We start from the raw sequence: 11,097 nt of genomic DNA, 5'->3' as shown, positions 1-11,097 counted from the left end.
TGGTGTATATAGACTTCAGCAAGGCATTTGATAAGGTTCCCCATGGTAGGCTCATTCAGAATGTCAGAAGGAATGAGATACAGGGGAACTTTGTTGTCTGGATACAGAATTGGCTGGCCAACAGAAGACAGCGAGTGGTAGTAGAAGGAAAAATGTTCTGCCTGGAAGTCAGTGGTGAGTGGTGTTCCACAGGGCTCTGTCCTTGGGCCTCTACTGTTTGTAATTTTTATTAATGAATTGTATGAGAGGATTGAAGAATGTGACGGAAAGTTTGCAGACCATACAAAGCTTGGAGGTGTCGTTTAACATATAGAGGGCTGTTGTAAGATGCAGCGGGACATTGACTGGATGCAAAGATGGGCTGAGAGGTGGCATATGGAGTTCAACCTGCATAAATGTGAGGTGATGCATTTTGGAAAGTCGAATATGAAACCTGAGTACAGGATTAAGGATAGCATTCTTGGCAGTGTGGAGGAACAGAGAGAGCTTGGTGTGCAGGTACATAGATCCCTTAAAATGGCCACCCAAGTGGACAGGGTTGTTATGATAGCATATGGTGTTTTGGCTTTCATGAATAGGGAGATTGAGTTTAAGAGTCGTGAGATCTTGTTGCAGCTCTATAAAACTTTGGTTAGACTGCACTTGGAATACTGCGTCCAGTTCTGGTCGCCCTATTATAGGAAAGATGTGGATGCTTTGGAGAGGGTTCAGAGCAGATTTACCAGGATGCTGCCTGGGCTGGAGGACTTATCTGATAAAGAGAGGTTGACGGAGCTCGTACTTTTTTCATTGGAGAAAAGGAGGAGGAGGGGGGACCTAATTGAGGTATACTAGAAAATGAGAGGCAAAGATAGAGTCGATAGCCAGAGACTATTTCCCAGGGCAGAAATGGCTAACACGAGGAGACATAGTTTTACGCTGGTTGGAGGAAAGTATAGAGGGGATGTCAGAGGCGGGTTCTTTACACAGAGAGTTGTGAGAGCATGGAATGCGTTGCCAGCAGCAGTTGTGGAAGCAAGGTTATTGGGGACATTTAAGAGACTGCCGGACGGGCATATGGTCACAGACATTTGAGGGTGCACACATGAGGATCAGTGGTCAACACAACATCGTGGGATGAAGGGCCTGTTCTGTGCTGTACTGTTCTATGTTCTATGAAGCAGCCAGAACTTAACACACTATTCCAAGTGTGGATGGACCACAGCTTTATAGAGTTAAGCATTAACCTCACGTCTCTGAAACACAATACCCCTGTTAATGAAAGCCAACACACTCTATACCTTATTAACAACCCTGCAAACATGGGTGGCAACTTTGTGGGATCTATGGAAATGGAGCCAATATCCCTCTGTCACTCCACACTGCCAAGAATTTGATCTTTAATCCTGCATTGTGTATGCAAATACAACCTTCTAAAATAAATCGCTTCACAATTTTTAAGGTCGAACTGTATCTGCCACTTATCAACACAGCTCTGCATCCTGCTAATGTCCTCTTGGAACCTATACCAACCCTACATACTATCTACAACTCCCCCACCCTCATGTCATCAGCAGGTGTATTACGCCACCAATCCACTACCTCATGAAAGTCATCTATAAAATACACAAAGCGCACAGGTCCCAGTGCCAATCCGTATGGACACCACTATCAACTGACCTCGAGGCTGAATACTTTCCATCTGCTACGACTCCCTGTCTTCTATGGTCCTGCCAAATCCATATCCAGACAGTCAGATCTCCCTGTGTCCCATGCCTCCTTACCTTCTGAATGCGCTTATAATGGGGAACCTTATCAAACGCCTTGCTAAGATTCTTGTTCACCACATTGACTGGTCGACCATCATCAACGGGATTTTTCACATCTTAAAAGAACTCAATAAGGTTTCTGAGGAATGACCTGCTGCTGACAAAGCCATACTGAGTACCTCTAATCAAACTATTGTTTTCTAAGTAATTGTAAATCCTGCCTTTCAGAATCATCTCTAATAATTTGCCCACCACCGATGTAAGACTGACAGTTCTGTCATTCCCGTGGTTATCCTTATTCCCTTTCCTGAACAGGGGAATAACATTTGCCATCCTTCAATCATCTGGCAATACTCCAGTGGACAATGAGGATGCAATGTTTATCGCCAAAGGCACACCAATTCTCCCATCACTTCCTGGAATAACCTCGGGTATACCCCATCTGACCCAGGTTATTTAACTATCCTTATGTTTGTACTTCAATCAGTCTGTACCTCCCTTCAAATTTTCTATTCCATGTCCAACCAACTGATTCACTGCTTTCCATTTCAATGCTATATACAGTGCTGCCTTCCTGAGTAAGTACGGTTCCCAACGTACTGTGAATCACAGAATGAAAAAAGAAGGAATGCATCAACGCCTTCCTGATGAAGGGCTTATGCCCAAAACATCAACACTCCTCGAATGCCGCCTGACCTGCGGTGCTTTTCCAGCTCCACACTTTCGACTCTGATCTCTATCAACTGCAGTCCTCAGTTTCTCCATTACTGAGGGCTGTCCCCTCTGCACATTGAGCGGGGAATTAACCATCAAAATCTAATTGTATGTGGAGCTGACTGCTCGGTTCTGAAAGTTGCATTTAATGAATACGTTTTTTTAAAAAAAATAATTACAGTTCCACATTCAGTGCCAGAGTTACAATTTTGGTTCATGGTTTGAGCCGTCTTCTAAGAAATAGTGAATTACTGAAGAACTCCAAAGTACAGACTATTCCAAGTGTTATGTTCCAGCTTACGTCAATGCTGGGAATATTATCAGACAGACTGATGTGGTGAAGGAATGAATTGACATGTGGAAGTGTGAAATTTTGGCATCACCAAGACGTGTTTGAGGGAGGTCCGGGCCAACAACTCATTATTCTGCTATACTGTAAAATATGGGCAGGACAGCAGAGGGTGTTTAAGAGGAGCTGGTGTTGTATTATTAATTAAGGAGTCAGTTACAGCAGTAAGGAGGGACATTATCTTGGAAGAGTCTTCAAATGAGGGTTTATCGGCCAAGGTTAGGATCAAACACTTGACAGAACACACTGCTGGGGATATATGATAGAGCCTCAGAAAGATGAAAACACAGGAGCAGATATATAACCAATTCAATGAGGTGTCTAGGAATGAAAGGCTGAATATGTTAGAGATAGGGAAGCAAGGCTGGAGATGTTACCGAGATAGGAAAGCAAGGCTGGAGATGTTGCAGAGATCGGAAAGCAAGGCTAGAGATGGCCGAGAGATGGCATAGCCTGTGCATGCTCGAACAGGTTAGTGAGATATTTTTAAATTCAATCACAGGATATAAGGAGAAGTGTAGCAGCTGGAAGGTATAGAGATAGGGAAGAATGTAGGGGCTGACAGAATTTGCAGTCATAGATTGGTCTGGAGTATGAGATAAAAATTGTGGAGAGATGGAGGGTCACTGAGACACAGATGGAATTAGCGGCTGCAGAAGATGACAAAGAAAGATACAGATATTCACGTAGATAGTTTAAAAATGGAATTGAGCAATGTCTTAATAGAGAAAATATTAGAGAAATATTTGGTATTGAGGGGGCACTGGGAGGAACTGAAGGAGTGAGACCTTGGTTGTCCAATCACAAGAGAAATAGAGTCAGTGTCATACAGCACAGGACAGTCCCTTCGGTTGACAGCGACATAAATAAAAAGCACTGCAGACCCTGGAAACCCCTCCTTCCTAACGTCTGGGGGCAAGGGCTAGATTTGGGAGAGGTGTCCTATAGACTGCTCAAGCAACAATGTGACATAACAAAACCAGACGGTCTCAGATCAAACACTGACACGGAAGCCACCTGCTGACCCCCCTTCCTCAGCCTCACGGGGTCAGATCAAACACTGACACGCAAACCTCCTGCTGACTCCCCTCCCTCAGCCTCACGGTGTCAGATCGAACACTGACACGGAAAGCTCCTGCTGACCCCTTTCCCTCAACCTCATGGTATCAGATCAAACACAGACATGGAAATCTCCTGCAGACTCCCTTCTCGCAGCTGATGGATCAGTGTCCTTCCACAATGAACAACACTTGGAGGACGCACTGAGAGTGTGACCGAGCTGGAGAATGTATACTGGGTGGACCAGTTGAAACCTCAGCAAGAAGGGATCAGCAACAGCATTGCTGATCGAGATGGTCGGGTCCAAAAGGACATAACTGAGTCTGCACCGGGGCAGGGGGGAACGACTGACAGGGAGAAACATCCTTGACCTCATCTTCACCAACCTTCTGGCTGCAGACACATTGATGACCATATTGCGAATGATGATTATCACACACAGTATTCCTGGAGACAAAGTCCCTCATTTATGTGTGTGTGTGTGTGTGTGAGTGTGTGTGTGTGTGTGTGTGTGTGTGTGTGTGTGTGTGTGTGTGTGTGTGTGTGTGTGTGTGTGTGTATACACCAACACATCTGTGCACACGCGTGAGAGATATTATCCCCATGCTAAACAGGGCAGATTTCAAAGTGGTCTAGAACTCAGCAGTGGTCAGCGTGAGGCGATTCGAGTCATTACCAACAGCAGCAGAATTGTACTCCAGAACAATTTTCACTCTCACTGCCTGGAATATGCTCCACGTTACCCAGGGGATAAACCCTTGTTCAGTGGAGCATACAGGAGGGCTGGCCAAGAGCAGCACCAGCTACACCTCACAATGAGGTGACGTTACCCTGCAGGACCACTTACTCATCAAATAGCATAAACAGCCAGTGACAGACAGATCTAACCAACAAATCAGACCTAATCTCTGCAATCCTGTCACATGCAATCAGTGTGAATTGTGTGGTCAATCAAACAATACACTGGAGGAGAAGCATCCACAAATATCACCTTCCTCAGTGATGGAAGGGACCAACGCAACAATAGAAAACATTCACAATGTTCAGACAGAAGTGCCGATGGGATTATCTATTTTAGTCTCCTCAAGATGGCAGTTGTCAGCTATTTCGATTCATTTTTGTTTGGTATCTCCAAGTGGCTGGAGGGATGGGATAATGCAAAAGCTATGGGCCCTGAGCACATCCCATTCAATGTGTTCCTGCAGGGATATTGCACTGGGACCTACATGACAATGTGGGAAACTATCCGGGCGGGTCCTGTACACACACAGACAAAACATCAGACAATCAATGACTGCCCATTGCTCTAATATTTGTCACTAATAAAGGGTTGGAAGATGCCACCGACAGTGTGATCAAACAGCACTGCCTCAGCACCAACCTGTTCACTGAAGCTCAGTTTGGGCTCTGCCAGGGCCACTCATCCATTGGGCTCATTGAAGCCTTGGCTTAACGATGTACAACAAGAAAATACACAGGTGAGGCGACAGTGACTGCACTTTTAACATTATTAGAACTGCATTTTACCAAGTGTCGTATCCAGGATCAACGGCAAAACTGGAGTAAATAGGAATCGTCTGCAATGGCTGAGATTATGCTTGGCACAAACGACGGTGGTTGGAGTTGGTGGAGAGCAGCCATCTCAGCTCAAGGACAGCTCTGCAGCAGTTCTCCAGGGGAGGGGTTTCTAGGTAAGCCTGTCAATCAGAAGTGGAAAGGTAATGCACTATTCCCCTATAGGATGACAGGGTTGCTCTCTCAATGGCCAGAGACGACTGGTGGTAGTTCAACTGATGCCTCAAGTAAGGGAGAGGTTGGGTAGGACTGACCTTTAGTCACCCCAGTAATTGAACACACACTGTTGCATTAATATCTATCTGTCCAACTGATTAAGCTAACCAAGTCCTCACTCAGCTCCTTGTGGTAGATACTGTAATATTATCCCATTCAGATATGTTGTGTGGAGTAGGTGGAACTGGAAGAGACAGGGACAATATCAGTGAGCTGTAAGTGAGCTGTAAGAGTATTCTCTGCCCTAGGCCCAATCATAAATGACCATCCCGACAGTGTATCTTCACAAGTGGGGATGTTTGCCATTGATATTTGCCAATGTTCAATGCCATTCATGATTTACTCAGATACTGAAGCAGTCCTTGTCTAACTGCAACAACACCTGGAAAAATGCAGGTGTGAAATTAATAGTGACAATAACATTTCCATTACACATATGCCAGCCAACGATTACCTCTAACAATAGAAAATTGAACTGTATGGACTAACTTTCAATGCCAACACCATCAATGAACACCAAACTAGCAATATCCTGGGGATTACCGTTAACCTGAACTGGACTGACCATGTGATTTCACTACCCATTCCCTGTGAAGGGGTTATGCTAAAACATGGACTCTCCTGTACCTCAGATGTGGCCTGACCTGTTATGCTTTACGTATGTAAATTAATTGGCCATACGAATATGTCAGGGGCTAGATATCATGCAGAAATAACTCACTTCATGACCACCGAAAGCCGTACCCCATCGATAAGACACATGTTGAATATGTGTGCGATGTAATACCCCCCGCATTTCCTTGGGTGAGTGCAGCTTCACCCCTCATCCACTGACAGTCAGTAGTAACAATTCCTGCCATCTACACGTGCTCTGCAGAAATTTACCAAGATTCCTTACAACGTACCTCTGATCCCCCGACCATCAAGAAGGATAAGGGAAGCAGATACCTGCGACCCCCACCATGTTCGCGTTCTGTTCCAAGCCATCCACAATCCTGATTGGTAAGTATTTTGCTGTTCCTTCAGTGTTACTGTTTCAAGGTCCCTCCCGAATGTTATTGTAAGTCTAACTACAACATATGGACTCCAATGGTTCAGTGCGGCAGCTCACCACCACCTTCTCAAGGGCAACAAGGGATGGACAATAAATATTTACCCAATCATATTCTATGAATAAATAAAAATGAAAAATATTGTCCAAACATGCCCAATGCTAGACACTATGCTTTGGGTTTTGTGAGCGCAGGCTGGTTGGCTTCAGTGCTTAACTTGCTTGTTGTGAATAGCTTAAGGGTTAATCTGTGATTCTCTCAGAGGCATGGCCTACATACCGACCATTACACAGACTATGATATTCACACACAACATTATCTGTGCTCTGAGATAGATATAAACAATTCACAATGTATTCATATCTGACTAACATGTTTAAACACAGTGATATTGTTAACACAAAAATTATTATGGTTGAATATTACCATTGACAAAGTGAACACTGCCGATGCTGAAGATCAGAGTAAAAATTGTGGTTCTGAAAAAAGCACAGTCATTCAGGAAGCATCTGAGGAGCAGGAGAGTCGACTATGAGTTCACAACATTAATACAAAGGAAAATAATTGCAAATTTTAAAGTTCTTGCACTTAATAATAATGTGGTCTTGGATGTGGGAATGAGAGTCATCATTTCAATGTTCATTACTGTGAGTTTGGCACTGTTTTTATCATATTGCTGTTATAAACGTGAACGGAAGAAATGGGTGAATTTTGTGTTTCTTCGACAATCTAAATGTTGGTATTATGAAAGGATGTCGGATCTTAAGTAAAGAGACTTTGCTGTTAAAGGTTAGAACAATGTGGCAAACATGTAAACAGAAGTTTCCAGCTCAAATCATAAACAAGGACGTTGGGCTGGGATCATACTGGCCATTAATGGAGCTGCACAATTCTGTTTGGACACTGACATTGTGGAGCTAACCTACACTGGATATTGCTTATGCGGGATTCAATGTAAGATGCCATGTGCTGCAGGAGTCCATCACCTTTATAGCACCTTCATTCACGATCGGGTCCAAGGTGCAGAATTACAGAGTTTAGGCACACACCAGAAGAAATATACTTGCAAGACATGGTTGTTGTCAGGTCGTTGTTAGAAATATTGAACTGCGTCTGGAGCAGCGCCATGTGCTCGTCCATTGACCAGTCTGCCCCACACACACCTCCCTGTTGTTCAGGTGTGTCTGTAACCAATCGATTGTGAGGGATTCTATGAGTAACTGTCTATCTCCAGTTTGGAAGCGCTCTGGACAGATTTTGGAAATGGCCAGTGTTTTGGAGGTCATGGTGAGGGCCAGTAACAATGTGTCTGAATTCAGGCTTTTCCTCAAAGTCATTTCCAGCAACTTTGCTGCCTGCAAGATGCTGTGTTCACTGATCTGAACATCAATTGGCTGTTTACTACAGTCACTGAATTGTGCAATAGTTAGGTGTGCGCTCTGGTATTTCAATTATTGTTCACTTCAATTGTTTTCAACTGAAAAACATTGATGTTTGATTGATTTTAAAATATGTAAGAAATAAAGTGATATTAACTCTTCATTATACAAAATATAAAATTGCCTTGTTGCATCTTTCCCAGAGACTAATCAAGCAACAATCAGATATTGTCTGGAAAGCAAGATTATGTGAACACGACGATGTCCCAGGATACATCCGCACTCTCTCTGGTCGATTATGTCCCACTGAAAGGACACAGCCAGGCAGAAGAGGGCAGGTCCTTGGTATATAGTCTGTATAGAGCAGCATGGTGGCTCAGTGGTTAGCACTGCTACCTCACAGCACCAGGGATCCAGGTTCGATTCCAGTCTTCGGCAACTGCCTGTGTGGAGTTTAAACATTTTCCACGTGTCTGCGTGGGTTTCATCCCACAGTCCAAATATGTGCAGCTCAGGTGAATTGGGCCATGGTGGTGGGTTGCTCTTTGGAGGGTTAGTGTGGACTGGTTGGACCGAAATGTTTACCCCCACATTGTAGGGAATCTATTCTAATCATAGTGCTCAGCATTGATGCTGGATCCTGTGACTGCTAGACTGCTCTACAGCAGGTTTTGAGGGAATCCTATAATCGACCACATCGTAACCTTTCTGCCTGCTGTAGATACACCCTTCCATTTCATATGTATCGGCAAGAATGGTCACTGCATAGTCCTTATAGGGAGCAAGGGCTAGCTTCACATTTTCCAGACCCTCCACACAATGATATGTACTAAATGGTACAGACTTTAAACAGGTTAAGCAACGAATGACGATGCATCCATGAGGTACAATGGCCCATTGGCGGCGGCAGCAGCAACATATTCTGTAAAACTCATACTGTCTGCAACTTCCTGGACCGTCATACCTCCCACTATACAGTAAACATCACGGCTCAACATGCCTTCCACTGTACAGTAACCAACACGACCCGACATACCTCCCACTGTACAGTAACCAACACGACCCGACATACCTCCCACTGTACAGTAACCATCACACCCCGACATATCTCCCACTGTACAGTAACCATCACACCCCGACATACCTCCCACTGTACAGTAACCATCACACCCCGACATACCTCCCACTGTAGAGTAACCATCACGGCCCGATATACCTCCCTCTATACAGTAACAATCACGGCCCGACATACCTCCCACTGTAGAGTAACCATCACGGCCCGACATACCTCCCACTGTACAGTAACCATCACGGCCCGACATACCTCCCACTGTAGAGTAACCATCACACCCCGACATACCTCCCACTGTACAGTAACCATCACACCCCGACATATCTCCCACTGTACAGTAACCATCACACCCCGACATATCTCCCACTGTACAGTAACCATCACGGCCCGACATACCTCCCACTGTACAGTGATCGTCACGGCCTGACATACCTCCCTCTGTACAGTAACCGTCAAGGCCCAATGTACCTCCCAGTCTAAGGGTGCCCTCAAAAGCGGCATGGTGGCTCAGTGTTTAGCACTACTCCCTCACAGCGCCAAGGTCCACGGTTCGTTTCTGGCCTTGGGTAACTAACTGTGTGGAGTGTGCACATTTCCCCCGTGTCTGCATGGGTTTCCTACCACAGTCCAAAGATGTACAGGTCAGGTGAATTGGCCACATTAAATTGCTAAGTGTTTTTGTCAAAGGGAAATTAGTGAGTGTGGGTTACTCTCCGGAGGGTTGATGTGGACTGGTTTGGCCGAAGGACCTGTTTCCACACTGTAAGGAATCTAACCTATTCTGTAAGTTTCAAGTCAGGAATATGATGGAATAATCACTTGTCTGAATGAGTGCAGCTCCAACAGTACTCTAGTATGAACTTACTAGGAACCGGCAACACAGTTGTGTGGGGAAGATCATGTCTCACATACAGGACTGAATATTTTGTGGAAGTGACAAAATTGATTGATGAGGGCATGGGGCTGGATATTGACCGTTTGGATGTTAGCAAGGCCTTTGATATGGTTCCTTATGGCAGGCTCATACAGAAATTGAAGTGAAATGCCATCAGCGGTCAGTTAGTGAGATGGACAGAGAACTGCTTGGTCTGAGAAGACAGATTAGTGGTGGAACAGTGTTTTTTGTGAGTGGAGATCTATAAATAGATTGGCGCAGGTGCAGATTGTGAGGATGATTGCCAGAGAATACAGCAGCATATAGGTCAAATGCAGACTTGGATAGAGAAAACACAGATGCTACATTTTCTGGTCAGTTGTTACGTGATGCATTTTAGATGGTCTAATGCAGGAGAGAAGTATAAAATGGATGGAACAACTACTGATTGCATCAACATCCGAAGGGATGTTGATGTACAGATCCACGGTTCCCTGAAAGTGGCAACACGGGTGGATAGGGTGATCAAGAAGACTGATGGCAAACTTGCAGACAGGCATCGGAGCATGTAGTATGAAAATTAGTAGGTCATATTGCATCTGTAGAGAAACTTATTTCGAGGTACATTAAGAATATTGTGTACAGTACTGGTTGCCACAGGATGTTGAAGTGTTGGAGAGGGTATGGAAAAGTTTTACCAGCATGTTGTCTGGTTAGCAGCGTATTAGCCAGAAAGAGTAATTGAACACACATGGATTGTGTGCACCTGGACATATTGGCTACGGGGATACCTGATAGATATTTACAAAATTATCAGAGGCATAGATAGAAGGACAGTTAGAAGCTTCCCACCCTCACCCCCCCCCCCCCCCCACCCCCAAGAGTAGGAATTTCAATTACTCAGGACCTTCGGTTTTAGGTAAAAGGGATAAAGTTCAGGAGATGTGATACGTAAGGTTTTTTTTGCTGTTCCAGACAGAATGTGAAAGTGCCTGGAATGCACTGATAGAGGGGAAGAAGCCAATATAGCAAGGTTAAAGAGGGATTTTGCCGCAAGTA

The sequence above is a fragment of the Chiloscyllium punctatum genome, chromosome 27 (genome assembly GCF_047496795.1).
Source record: "Chiloscyllium punctatum isolate Juve2018m chromosome 27, sChiPun1.3, whole genome shotgun sequence".
NCBI lineage: Eukaryota > Metazoa > Chordata > Chondrichthyes > Orectolobiformes > Hemiscylliidae > Chiloscyllium > Chiloscyllium punctatum.
The sequence above is the reverse complement of the archived record's forward strand: the minus strand, read 5'-3'. Positions refer to the sequence as shown.